The sequence below is a fragment of the Schistocerca gregaria genome, unplaced genomic scaffold (genome assembly GCF_023897955.1).
Source record: "Schistocerca gregaria isolate iqSchGreg1 unplaced genomic scaffold, iqSchGreg1.2 ptg001373l, whole genome shotgun sequence".
NCBI lineage: Eukaryota > Metazoa > Arthropoda > Insecta > Orthoptera > Acrididae > Schistocerca > Schistocerca gregaria.
Window position 1 is genome coordinate 26,309 of NW_026062678.1, and position 12,488 is coordinate 38,796.

The 12,488-nt window shown below is 51.0% G+C and overlaps 6 non-coding genes across 6 annotated transcripts; all 6 read right to left on the reverse strand.

The window, feature by feature from the left end:
• Positions 1–26: 26 nt before the first annotated feature.
• On the reverse strand, positions 27–189 carry LOC126331459 (U1 spliceosomal RNA). The gene has a single exon (XR_007563261.1). It is a non-coding gene; the product is annotated as a U1 spliceosomal RNA (small nuclear RNA).
• A 2,292-nt stretch (positions 190–2,481) lies between these two features.
• Positions 2,482–2,644, reverse strand: LOC126331460 (U1 spliceosomal RNA). The gene has a single exon (XR_007563262.1). It is a non-coding gene; the product is annotated as a U1 spliceosomal RNA (small nuclear RNA).
• Positions 2,645–4,936: 2,292 nt separating this feature from the next.
• On the reverse strand, positions 4,937–5,099 carry LOC126331461 (U1 spliceosomal RNA). The gene has a single exon (XR_007563263.1). It is a non-coding gene; the product is annotated as a U1 spliceosomal RNA (small nuclear RNA).
• Positions 5,100–7,391: 2,292 nt separating this feature from the next.
• On the reverse strand, positions 7,392–7,554 carry LOC126331462 (U1 spliceosomal RNA). Its single transcript, XR_007563264.1, has one exon. It is a non-coding gene; the product is annotated as a U1 spliceosomal RNA (small nuclear RNA).
• Positions 7,555–9,846: 2,292 nt separating this feature from the next.
• LOC126331463 (U1 spliceosomal RNA) lies at positions 9,847–10,009 on the reverse strand. The gene has a single exon (XR_007563265.1). It is a non-coding gene; the product is annotated as a U1 spliceosomal RNA (small nuclear RNA).
• A 2,292-nt stretch (positions 10,010–12,301) lies between these two features.
• Positions 12,302–12,464, reverse strand: LOC126331464 (U1 spliceosomal RNA). Its single transcript, XR_007563266.1, has one exon. It is a non-coding gene; the product is annotated as a U1 spliceosomal RNA (small nuclear RNA).
• Between the last annotated feature and the right edge of the window lie 24 nt (positions 12,465–12,488).

Below are 12,488 nucleotides of genomic sequence, written 5' to 3' on the forward strand. Positions count from 1 at the left end.
TACTGCTTTTGCAATTGAAATAAACACCGGGACAGCGCGAACGCAAGTCCCGACTACCAAAAATTATGCGCCCGAGTTACTCACATTTGGAGTAATCGCGGGGGTCAGCTCGACCGAAGTGCAATGGAAGAGCCTCACCCCGGAGGAACCGCCTTCATGATCACGGTATCCCCTACGCCAGGTAAGTATGCTTTGGTCGCGCCACAGGCGAGAATTTGTAGTGCCTCGCGCCATCGAGATGTAACGAGAGCTCCCGACGTTTTCGCAGTCGGTGAACAGAATGGTGACCGTCCATGTACCTGTCTCCTTACAAAAGAGCTATTGGCTGTCGAGTTAGATGGCAGACAGTCGCAACAACGCTCCTCTGCCGAGAAAAACGATGCATTTTGTGCGAGCAGCGCCACACTGCTCGCGGCGCCGGCCGCTGCTGGGGTTAATTTACCGTTCCCTCCGGAAGATGGCGGGCCAAGTCCGGGCTGCCGCCTCCGGGCCCTCCTCTCCGTCTCAAACGAGCCCTCTTTCTCGGCTGTTGAAACCGCGAATGAGATCTGCGCAATGAGTGCTTTTTGCAGCCACACTTTACTTTCGCTCCTTCCAGCAGAGCCCTTAGTGCTAGCAAATACGGCAGCATTGTCGCGCACGGTCGTCTGTCGCCGAGCAACTGAAGGACCACAGCTCACACTGTCAGATGTTCTAAGAGAGCTGGATGCAGTCGTGAGTGTTGTGCGCGACGAACAAACAGGACGGCCGTGAACTCCAAGAACGAACATCAATCGGCACGTTCGACATTCGACGCCGAGTAACAGAAGGCACTTAAAAGGTAACACTCCTTTTTGCTTCTCCTTCCGAGTAGGGCGTGGAAAGCTCGATCGAATATTTGTGCAGATATTTTCTATACGCATAAGAGAGAAAAAATAAAGTTTCATTCATGGCAACATTTCGGCGGGCTAATTTCGAAGATGCAGATTAATTTTGCGGTATTTGGTAAACTAGCCATCTTTGCTTAGAAGTAGATTAGGTAAGGATAAAACCAAATTGCTTTTTGTTTGTAAACACAACACGTCTGGTGTGTAACGAAGCGATGGGAAACAAGGAAGAGGCATTTCTGTGAATGTAGTGATGCAACAACGAATTCATTTGAGGGCTATCCGTTTCTGCAATTAGTAGGCGTGAGTAATTTATTGAAAGTGCCGCTACTACGCGTCTGTCAATGTAGAACTATGTGTGTTACAGAAGGCACTGTTCGGATATTTTGTCAGTGAGTAGGGAGAAATTGTGTTTTTAATTACACTTGTTACAGAGAGAGAAAAAGAAGAGTTTTATGTTATTCCCATTCCATTCGAAACGCGTCTGTTCTCACTCCAAGGGCGCCCATACGAGAGACAGTTTGTACAGGGCGTGGGGGCCGGCTGAATCTGGAGGTATGGTGTACTTTTAATATTTTGGAAGACGATTAGCGAGCTTGTAAAGTAGCCATAAACAGATTTGAAGTTCCGAACCTGTGTTAAAGACGTGTGTAATACAGACTTTTTGACTCTATTTCTTGCAAGAAAAACACCTGATAACACTGCGTTTTCTACTTTCCCTGAGAGCCCCGAGTACAGGCGCCCTTGTCCCACTCAGCTACCACCAAAGATATTTCCTGCGATCACCACGCCGATGTTTGTAATTGCACTTGGCCGTTTTTCGTCCTCCCAGTGTTGTAACTGTTCATTACCAAGCCTTAACTTTTTTTTTCCCGGCGTCTGCAAATTTGTCACATGAAACACAACGTCTGCGACGACAAGACATTCCTTACAGAAAGTAAACGCTCACTGTTGTGGCCTAATAAACAGCCTACAGCGGTTCTCGTCCCATCACCGAATTTAAGCAACGCTGGCCCTTGTCATCGTGGCCGCCTGCTAGCACAAGCTGCTGTTGCCTAGAATTTCTCTTCCCCGTTTTCGGTACAGTTGGCCACGTCATTTCACATCCCAGCAAGCTCGTCAAGTGCCGCAAGTCTGCAAGTCTTGAGACGCTACGCTAGACGCTTGCTTCCCGCCCCTCATGTACCTGGCCACAGGCGACACAGCGTTCGGCTGGGCGACGCCTCGTGAACGCCGGCTCGCGCCACCGCGGTCGCCGTGCGTTCAGGGAATGCCGCGCCGTCCAATTGCGTTTGGCGCGCATTCCCCTGATGGACAGAGAAAGCCAAAAGTCGCCGTACGACCATTAATGGGGGTGTCGTACCAGAGTTAGACCGCTTGTGCCATCTCGCGGCTGCCGCTGCTACTAGTGGTGCGCGTCCGCCGCGCTTATCGAACAGACAGTGTGCTCTGGCTCTGGGTTTGACGCCAGGTCGACGCAGACGTGTGGTACGCGCCTAGCGCGAGTGCTGCTGCGTGTGGCAGTGCCTTGCAGCACACGTTGGTGGCCGAAAGCTCAGACGCACTGGTTGCCGACTGCTATCACAGAATACTGCTTTTGCAATTGAAATAAACACCGGGACAGCGCGAACGCAAGTCCCGACTACCAAAAATTATGCGCCCGAGTTACTCACATTTGGAGTAATCGCGGGGGTCAGCTCGACCGAAGTGCAATGGAAGAGCCTCACCCCGGAGGAACCGCCTTCATGATCACGGTATCCCCTACGCCAGGTAAGTATGCTTTGGTCGCGCCACAGGCGAGAATTTGTAGTGCCTCGCGCCATCGAGATGTAACGAGAGCTCCCGACGTTTTCGCAGTCGGTGAACAGAATGGTGACCGTCCATGTACCTGTCTCCTTACAAAAGAGCTATTGGCTGTCGAGTTAGATGGCAGACAGTCGCAACAACGCTCCTCTGCCGAGAAAAACGATGCATTTTGTGCGAGCAGCGCCACACTGCTCGCGGCGCCGGCCGCTGCTGGGGTTAATTTACCGTTCCCTCCGGAAGATGGCGGGCCAAGTCCGGGCTGCCGCCTCCGGGCCCTCCTCTCCGTCTCAAACGAGCCCTCTTTCTCGGCTGTTGAAACCGCGAATGAGATCTGCGCAATGAGTGCTTTTTGCAGCCACACTTTACTTTCGCTCCTTCCAGCAGAGCCCTTAGTGCTAGCAAATACGGCAGCATTGTCGCGCACGGTCGTCTGTCGCCGAGCAACTGAAGGACCACAGCTCACACTGTCAGATGTTCTAAGAGAGCTGGATGCAGTCGTGAGTGTTGTGCGCGACGAACAAACAGGACGGCCGTGAACTCCAAGAACGAACATCAATCGGCACGTTCGACATTCGACGCCGAGTAACAGAAGGCACTTAAAAGGTAACACTCCTTTTTGCTTCTCCTTCCGAGTAGGGCGTGGAAAGCTCGATCGAATATTTGTGCAGATATTTTCTATACGCATAAGAGAGAAAAAATAAAGTTTCATTCATGGCAACATTTCGGCGGGCTAATTTCGAAGATGCAGATTAATTTTGCGGTATTTGGTAAACTAGCCATCTTTGCTTAGAAGTAGATTAGGTAAGGATAAAACCAAATTGCTTTTTGTTTGTAAACACAACACGTCTGGTGTGTAACGAAGCGATGGGAAACAAGGAAGAGGCATTTCTGTGAATGTAGTGATGCAACAACGAATTCATTTGAGGGCTATCCGTTTCTGCAATTAGTAGGCGTGAGTAATTTATTGAAAGTGCCGCTACTACGCGTCTGTCAATGTAGAACTATGTGTGTTACAGAAGGCACTGTTCGGATATTTTGTCAGTGAGTAGGGAGAAATTGTGTTTTTAATTACACTTGTTACAGAGAGAGAAAAAGAAGAGTTTTATGTTATTCCCATTCCATTCGAAACGCGTCTGTTCTCACTCCAAGGGCGCCCATACGAGAGACAGTTTGTACAGGGCGTGGGGGCCGGCTGAATCTGGAGGTATGGTGTACTTTTAATATTTTGGAAGACGATTAGCGAGCTTGTAAAGTAGCCATAAACAGATTTGAAGTTCCGAACCTGTGTTAAAGACGTGTGTAATACAGACTTTTTGACTCTATTTCTTGCAAGAAAAACACCTGATAACACTGCGTTTTCTACTTTCCCTGAGAGCCCCGAGTACAGGCGCCCTTGTCCCACTCAGCTACCACCAAAGATATTTCCTGCGATCACCACGCCGATGTTTGTAATTGCACTTGGCCGTTTTTCGTCCTCCCAGTGTTGTAACTGTTCATTACCAAGCCTTAACTTTTTTTTTCCCGGCGTCTGCAAATTTGTCACATGAAACACAACGTCTGCGACGACAAGACATTCCTTACAGAAAGTAAACGCTCACTGTTGTGGCCTAATAAACAGCCTACAGCGGTTCTCGTCCCATCACCGAATTTAAGCAACGCTGGCCCTTGTCATCGTGGCCGCCTGCTAGCACAAGCTGCTGTTGCCTAGAATTTCTCTTCCCCGTTTTCGGTACAGTTGGCCACGTCATTTCACATCCCAGCAAGCTCGTCAAGTGCCGCAAGTCTGCAAGTCTTGAGACGCTACGCTAGACGCTTGCTTCCCGCCCCTCATGTACCTGGCCACAGGCGACACAGCGTTCGGCTGGGCGACGCCTCGTGAACGCCGGCTCGCGCCACCGCGGTCGCCGTGCGTTCAGGGAATGCCGCGCCGTCCAATTGCGTTTGGCGCGCATTCCCCTGATGGACAGAGAAAGCCAAAAGTCGCCGTACGACCATTAATGGGGGTGTCGTACCAGAGTTAGACCGCTTGTGCCATCTCGCGGCTGCCGCTGCTACTAGTGGTGCGCGTCCGCCGCGCTTATCGAACAGACAGTGTGCTCTGGCTCTGGGTTTGACGCCAGGTCGACGCAGACGTGTGGTACGCGCCTAGCGCGAGTGCTGCTGCGTGTGGCAGTGCCTTGCAGCACACGTTGGTGGCCGAAAGCTCAGACGCACTGGTTGCCGACTGCTATCACAGAATACTGCTTTTGCAATTGAAATAAACACCGGGACAGCGCGAACGCAAGTCCCGACTACCAAAAATTATGCGCCCGAGTTACTCACATTTGGAGTAATCGCGGGGGTCAGCTCGACCGAAGTGCAATGGAAGAGCCTCACCCCGGAGGAACCGCCTTCATGATCACGGTATCCCCTACGCCAGGTAAGTATGCTTTGGTCGCGCCACAGGCGAGAATTTGTAGTGCCTCGCGCCATCGAGATGTAACGAGAGCTCCCGACGTTTTCGCAGTCGGTGAACAGAATGGTGACCGTCCATGTACCTGTCTCCTTACAAAAGAGCTATTGGCTGTCGAGTTAGATGGCAGACAGTCGCAACAACGCTCCTCTGCCGAGAAAAACGATGCATTTTGTGCGAGCAGCGCCACACTGCTCGCGGCGCCGGCCGCTGCTGGGGTTAATTTACCGTTCCCTCCGGAAGATGGCGGGCCAAGTCCGGGCTGCCGCCTCCGGGCCCTCCTCTCCGTCTCAAACGAGCCCTCTTTCTCGGCTGTTGAAACCGCGAATGAGATCTGCGCAATGAGTGCTTTTTGCAGCCACACTTTACTTTCGCTCCTTCCAGCAGAGCCCTTAGTGCTAGCAAATACGGCAGCATTGTCGCGCACGGTCGTCTGTCGCCGAGCAACTGAAGGACCACAGCTCACACTGTCAGATGTTCTAAGAGAGCTGGATGCAGTCGTGAGTGTTGTGCGCGACGAACAAACAGGACGGCCGTGAACTCCAAGAACGAACATCAATCGGCACGTTCGACATTCGACGCCGAGTAACAGAAGGCACTTAAAAGGTAACACTCCTTTTTGCTTCTCCTTCCGAGTAGGGCGTGGAAAGCTCGATCGAATATTTGTGCAGATATTTTCTATACGCATAAGAGAGAAAAAATAAAGTTTCATTCATGGCAACATTTCGGCGGGCTAATTTCGAAGATGCAGATTAATTTTGCGGTATTTGGTAAACTAGCCATCTTTGCTTAGAAGTAGATTAGGTAAGGATAAAACCAAATTGCTTTTTGTTTGTAAACACAACACGTCTGGTGTGTAACGAAGCGATGGGAAACAAGGAAGAGGCATTTCTGTGAATGTAGTGATGCAACAACGAATTCATTTGAGGGCTATCCGTTTCTGCAATTAGTAGGCGTGAGTAATTTATTGAAAGTGCCGCTACTACGCGTCTGTCAATGTAGAACTATGTGTGTTACAGAAGGCACTGTTCGGATATTTTGTCAGTGAGTAGGGAGAAATTGTGTTTTTAATTACACTTGTTACAGAGAGAGAAAAAGAAGAGTTTTATGTTATTCCCATTCCATTCGAAACGCGTCTGTTCTCACTCCAAGGGCGCCCATACGAGAGACAGTTTGTACAGGGCGTGGGGGCCGGCTGAATCTGGAGGTATGGTGTACTTTTAATATTTTGGAAGACGATTAGCGAGCTTGTAAAGTAGCCATAAACAGATTTGAAGTTCCGAACCTGTGTTAAAGACGTGTGTAATACAGACTTTTTGACTCTATTTCTTGCAAGAAAAACACCTGATAACACTGCGTTTTCTACTTTCCCTGAGAGCCCCGAGTACAGGCGCCCTTGTCCCACTCAGCTACCACCAAAGATATTTCCTGCGATCACCACGCCGATGTTTGTAATTGCACTTGGCCGTTTTTCGTCCTCCCAGTGTTGTAACTGTTCATTACCAAGCCTTAACTTTTTTTTTCCCGGCGTCTGCAAATTTGTCACATGAAACACAACGTCTGCGACGACAAGACATTCCTTACAGAAAGTAAACGCTCACTGTTGTGGCCTAATAAACAGCCTACAGCGGTTCTCGTCCCATCACCGAATTTAAGCAACGCTGGCCCTTGTCATCGTGGCCGCCTGCTAGCACAAGCTGCTGTTGCCTAGAATTTCTCTTCCCCGTTTTCGGTACAGTTGGCCACGTCATTTCACATCCCAGCAAGCTCGTCAAGTGCCGCAAGTCTGCAAGTCTTGAGACGCTACGCTAGACGCTTGCTTCCCGCCCCTCATGTACCTGGCCACAGGCGACACAGCGTTCGGCTGGGCGACGCCTCGTGAACGCCGGCTCGCGCCACCGCGGTCGCCGTGCGTTCAGGGAATGCCGCGCCGTCCAATTGCGTTTGGCGCGCATTCCCCTGATGGACAGAGAAAGCCAAAAGTCGCCGTACGACCATTAATGGGGGTGTCGTACCAGAGTTAGACCGCTTGTGCCATCTCGCGGCTGCCGCTGCTACTAGTGGTGCGCGTCCGCCGCGCTTATCGAACAGACAGTGTGCTCTGGCTCTGGGTTTGACGCCAGGTCGACGCAGACGTGTGGTACGCGCCTAGCGCGAGTGCTGCTGCGTGTGGCAGTGCCTTGCAGCACACGTTGGTGGCCGAAAGCTCAGACGCACTGGTTGCCGACTGCTATCACAGAATACTGCTTTTGCAATTGAAATAAACACCGGGACAGCGCGAACGCAAGTCCCGACTACCAAAAATTATGCGCCCGAGTTACTCACATTTGGAGTAATCGCGGGGGTCAGCTCGACCGAAGTGCAATGGAAGAGCCTCACCCCGGAGGAACCGCCTTCATGATCACGGTATCCCCTACGCCAGGTAAGTATGCTTTGGTCGCGCCACAGGCGAGAATTTGTAGTGCCTCGCGCCATCGAGATGTAACGAGAGCTCCCGACGTTTTCGCAGTCGGTGAACAGAATGGTGACCGTCCATGTACCTGTCTCCTTACAAAAGAGCTATTGGCTGTCGAGTTAGATGGCAGACAGTCGCAACAACGCTCCTCTGCCGAGAAAAACGATGCATTTTGTGCGAGCAGCGCCACACTGCTCGCGGCGCCGGCCGCTGCTGGGGTTAATTTACCGTTCCCTCCGGAAGATGGCGGGCCAAGTCCGGGCTGCCGCCTCCGGGCCCTCCTCTCCGTCTCAAACGAGCCCTCTTTCTCGGCTGTTGAAACCGCGAATGAGATCTGCGCAATGAGTGCTTTTTGCAGCCACACTTTACTTTCGCTCCTTCCAGCAGAGCCCTTAGTGCTAGCAAATACGGCAGCATTGTCGCGCACGGTCGTCTGTCGCCGAGCAACTGAAGGACCACAGCTCACACTGTCAGATGTTCTAAGAGAGCTGGATGCAGTCGTGAGTGTTGTGCGCGACGAACAAACAGGACGGCCGTGAACTCCAAGAACGAACATCAATCGGCACGTTCGACATTCGACGCCGAGTAACAGAAGGCACTTAAAAGGTAACACTCCTTTTTGCTTCTCCTTCCGAGTAGGGCGTGGAAAGCTCGATCGAATATTTGTGCAGATATTTTCTATACGCATAAGAGAGAAAAAATAAAGTTTCATTCATGGCAACATTTCGGCGGGCTAATTTCGAAGATGCAGATTAATTTTGCGGTATTTGGTAAACTAGCCATCTTTGCTTAGAAGTAGATTAGGTAAGGATAAAACCAAATTGCTTTTTGTTTGTAAACACAACACGTCTGGTGTGTAACGAAGCGATGGGAAACAAGGAAGAGGCATTTCTGTGAATGTAGTGATGCAACAACGAATTCATTTGAGGGCTATCCGTTTCTGCAATTAGTAGGCGTGAGTAATTTATTGAAAGTGCCGCTACTACGCGTCTGTCAATGTAGAACTATGTGTGTTACAGAAGGCACTGTTCGGATATTTTGTCAGTGAGTAGGGAGAAATTGTGTTTTTAATTACACTTGTTACAGAGAGAGAAAAAGAAGAGTTTTATGTTATTCCCATTCCATTCGAAACGCGTCTGTTCTCACTCCAAGGGCGCCCATACGAGAGACAGTTTGTACAGGGCGTGGGGGCCGGCTGAATCTGGAGGTATGGTGTACTTTTAATATTTTGGAAGACGATTAGCGAGCTTGTAAAGTAGCCATAAACAGATTTGAAGTTCCGAACCTGTGTTAAAGACGTGTGTAATACAGACTTTTTGACTCTATTTCTTGCAAGAAAAACACCTGATAACACTGCGTTTTCTACTTTCCCTGAGAGCCCCGAGTACAGGCGCCCTTGTCCCACTCAGCTACCACCAAAGATATTTCCTGCGATCACCACGCCGATGTTTGTAATTGCACTTGGCCGTTTTTCGTCCTCCCAGTGTTGTAACTGTTCATTACCAAGCCTTAACTTTTTTTTTCCCGGCGTCTGCAAATTTGTCACATGAAACACAACGTCTGCGACGACAAGACATTCCTTACAGAAAGTAAACGCTCACTGTTGTGGCCTAATAAACAGCCTACAGCGGTTCTCGTCCCATCACCGAATTTAAGCAACGCTGGCCCTTGTCATCGTGGCCGCCTGCTAGCACAAGCTGCTGTTGCCTAGAATTTCTCTTCCCCGTTTTCGGTACAGTTGGCCACGTCATTTCACATCCCAGCAAGCTCGTCAAGTGCCGCAAGTCTGCAAGTCTTGAGACGCTACGCTAGACGCTTGCTTCCCGCCCCTCATGTACCTGGCCACAGGCGACACAGCGTTCGGCTGGGCGACGCCTCGTGAACGCCGGCTCGCGCCACCGCGGTCGCCGTGCGTTCAGGGAATGCCGCGCCGTCCAATTGCGTTTGGCGCGCATTCCCCTGATGGACAGAGAAAGCCAAAAGTCGCCGTACGACCATTAATGGGGGTGTCGTACCAGAGTTAGACCGCTTGTGCCATCTCGCGGCTGCCGCTGCTACTAGTGGTGCGCGTCCGCCGCGCTTATCGAACAGACAGTGTGCTCTGGCTCTGGGTTTGACGCCAGGTCGACGCAGACGTGTGGTACGCGCCTAGCGCGAGTGCTGCTGCGTGTGGCAGTGCCTTGCAGCACACGTTGGTGGCCGAAAGCTCAGACGCACTGGTTGCCGACTGCTATCACAGAATACTGCTTTTGCAATTGAAATAAACACCGGGACAGCGCGAACGCAAGTCCCGACTACCAAAAATTATGCGCCCGAGTTACTCACATTTGGAGTAATCGCGGGGGTCAGCTCGACCGAAGTGCAATGGAAGAGCCTCACCCCGGAGGAACCGCCTTCATGATCACGGTATCCCCTACGCCAGGTAAGTATGCTTTGGTCGCGCCACAGGCGAGAATTTGTAGTGCCTCGCGCCATCGAGATGTAACGAGAGCTCCCGACGTTTTCGCAGTCGGTGAACAGAATGGTGACCGTCCATGTACCTGTCTCCTTACAAAAGAGCTATTGGCTGTCGAGTTAGATGGCAGACAGTCGCAACAACGCTCCTCTGCCGAGAAAAACGATGCATTTTGTGCGAGCAGCGCCACACTGCTCGCGGCGCCGGCCGCTGCTGGGGTTAATTTACCGTTCCCTCCGGAAGATGGCGGGCCAAGTCCGGGCTGCCGCCTCCGGGCCCTCCTCTCCGTCTCAAACGAGCCCTCTTTCTCGGCTGTTGAAACCGCGAATGAGATCTGCGCAATGAGTGCTTTTTGCAGCCACACTTTACTTTCGCTCCTTCCAGCAGAGCCCTTAGTGCTAGCAAATACGGCAGCATTGTCGCGCACGGTCGTCTGTCGCCGAGCAACTGAAGGACCACAGCTCACACTGTCAGATGTTCTAAGAGAGCTGGATGCAGTCGTGAGTGTTGTGCGCGACGAACAAACAGGACGGCCGTGAACTCCAAGAACGAACATCAATCGGCACGTTCGACATTCGACGCCGAGTAACAGAAGGCACTTAAAAGGTAACACTCCTTTTTGCTTCTCCTTCCGAGTAGGGCGTGGAAAGCTCGATCGAATATTTGTGCAGATATTTTCTATACGCATAAGAGAGAAAAAATAAAGTTTCATTCATGGCAACATTTCGGCGGGCTAATTTCGAAGATGCAGATTAATTTTGCGGTATTTGGTAAACTAGCCATCTTTGCTTAGAAGTAGATTAGGTAAGGATAAAACCAAATTGCTTTTTGTTTGTAAACACAACACGTCTGGTGTGTAACGAAGCGATGGGAAACAAGGAAGAGGCATTTCTGTGAATGTAGTGATGCAACAACGAATTCATTTGAGGGCTATCCGTTTCTGCAATTAGTAGGCGTGAGTAATTTATTGAAAGTGCCGCTACTACGCGTCTGTCAATGTAGAACTATGTGTGTTACAGAAGGCACTGTTCGGATATTTTGTCAGTGAGTAGGGAGAAATTGTGTTTTTAATTACACTTGTTACAGAGAGAGAAAAAGAAGAGTTTTATGTTATTCCCATTCCATTCGAAACGCGTCTGTTCTCACTCCAAGGGCGCCCATACGAGAGACAGTTTGTACAGGGCGTGGGGGCCGGCTGAATCTGGAGGTATGGTGTACTTTTAATATTTTGGAAGACGATTAGCGAGCTTGTAAAGTAGCCATAAACAGATTTGAAGTTCCGAACCTGTGTTAAAGACGTGTGTAATACAGACTTTTTGACTCTATTTCTTGCAAGAAAAACACCTGATAACACTGCGTTTTCTACTTTCCCTGAGAGCCCCGAGTACAGGCGCCCTTGTCCCACTCAGCTACCACCAAAGATATTTCCTGCGATCACCACGCCGATGTTTGTAATTGCACTTGGCCGTTTTTCGTCCTCCCAGTGTTGTAACTGTTCATTACCAAGCCTTAACTTTTTTTTTCCCGGCGTCTGCAAATTTGTCACATGAAACACAACGTCTGCGACGACAAGACATTCCTTACAGAAAGTAAACGCTCACTGTTGTGGCCTAATAAACAGCCTACAGCGGTTCTCGTCCCATCACCGAATTTAAGCAACGCTGGCCCTTGTCATCGTGGCCGCCTGCTAGCACAAGCTGCTGTTGCCTAGAATTTCTCTTCCCCGTTTTCGGTACAGTTGGCCACGTCATTTCACATCCCAGCAAGCTCGTCAAGTGCCGCAAGTCTGCAAGTCTTGAGACGCTACGCTAGACGCTTGCTTCCCGCCCCTCATGTACCTGGCCACAGGCGACACAGCGTTCGGCTGGGCGACGCCTCGTGAACGCCGGCTCGCGCCACCGCGGTCGCCGTGCGTTCAGGGAATGCCGCGCCGTCCAATTGCGTTTGGCGCGCATTCCCCTGATGGACAGAGAAAGCCAAAAGTCGCCGTACGACCATTAATGGGGGTGTCGTACCAGAGTTAGACCGCTTGTGCCATCTCGCGGCTGCCGCTGCTACTAGTGGTGCGCGTCCGCCGCGCTTATCGAACAGACAGTGTGCTCTGGCTCTGGGTTTGACGCCAGGTCGACGCAGACGTGTGGTACGCGCCTAGCGCGAGTGCTGCTGCGTGTGGCAGTGCCTTGCAGCACACGTTGGTGGCCGAAAGCTCAGACGCACTGGTTGCCGACTGCTATCACAGAATACTGCTTTTGCAATTGAAATAAACACCGGGACAGCGCGAACGCAAGTCCCGACTACCAAAAATTATGCGCCCGAGTTACTCACATTTGGAGTAATCGCGGGGGTCAGCTCGACCGAAGTGCAATGGAAGAGCCTCACCCCGGAGGAACCGCCTTCATGATCACGGTATCCCCTACGCCAGGTAAGTATGCTTTGGTCGCGCCACAGGCGAGA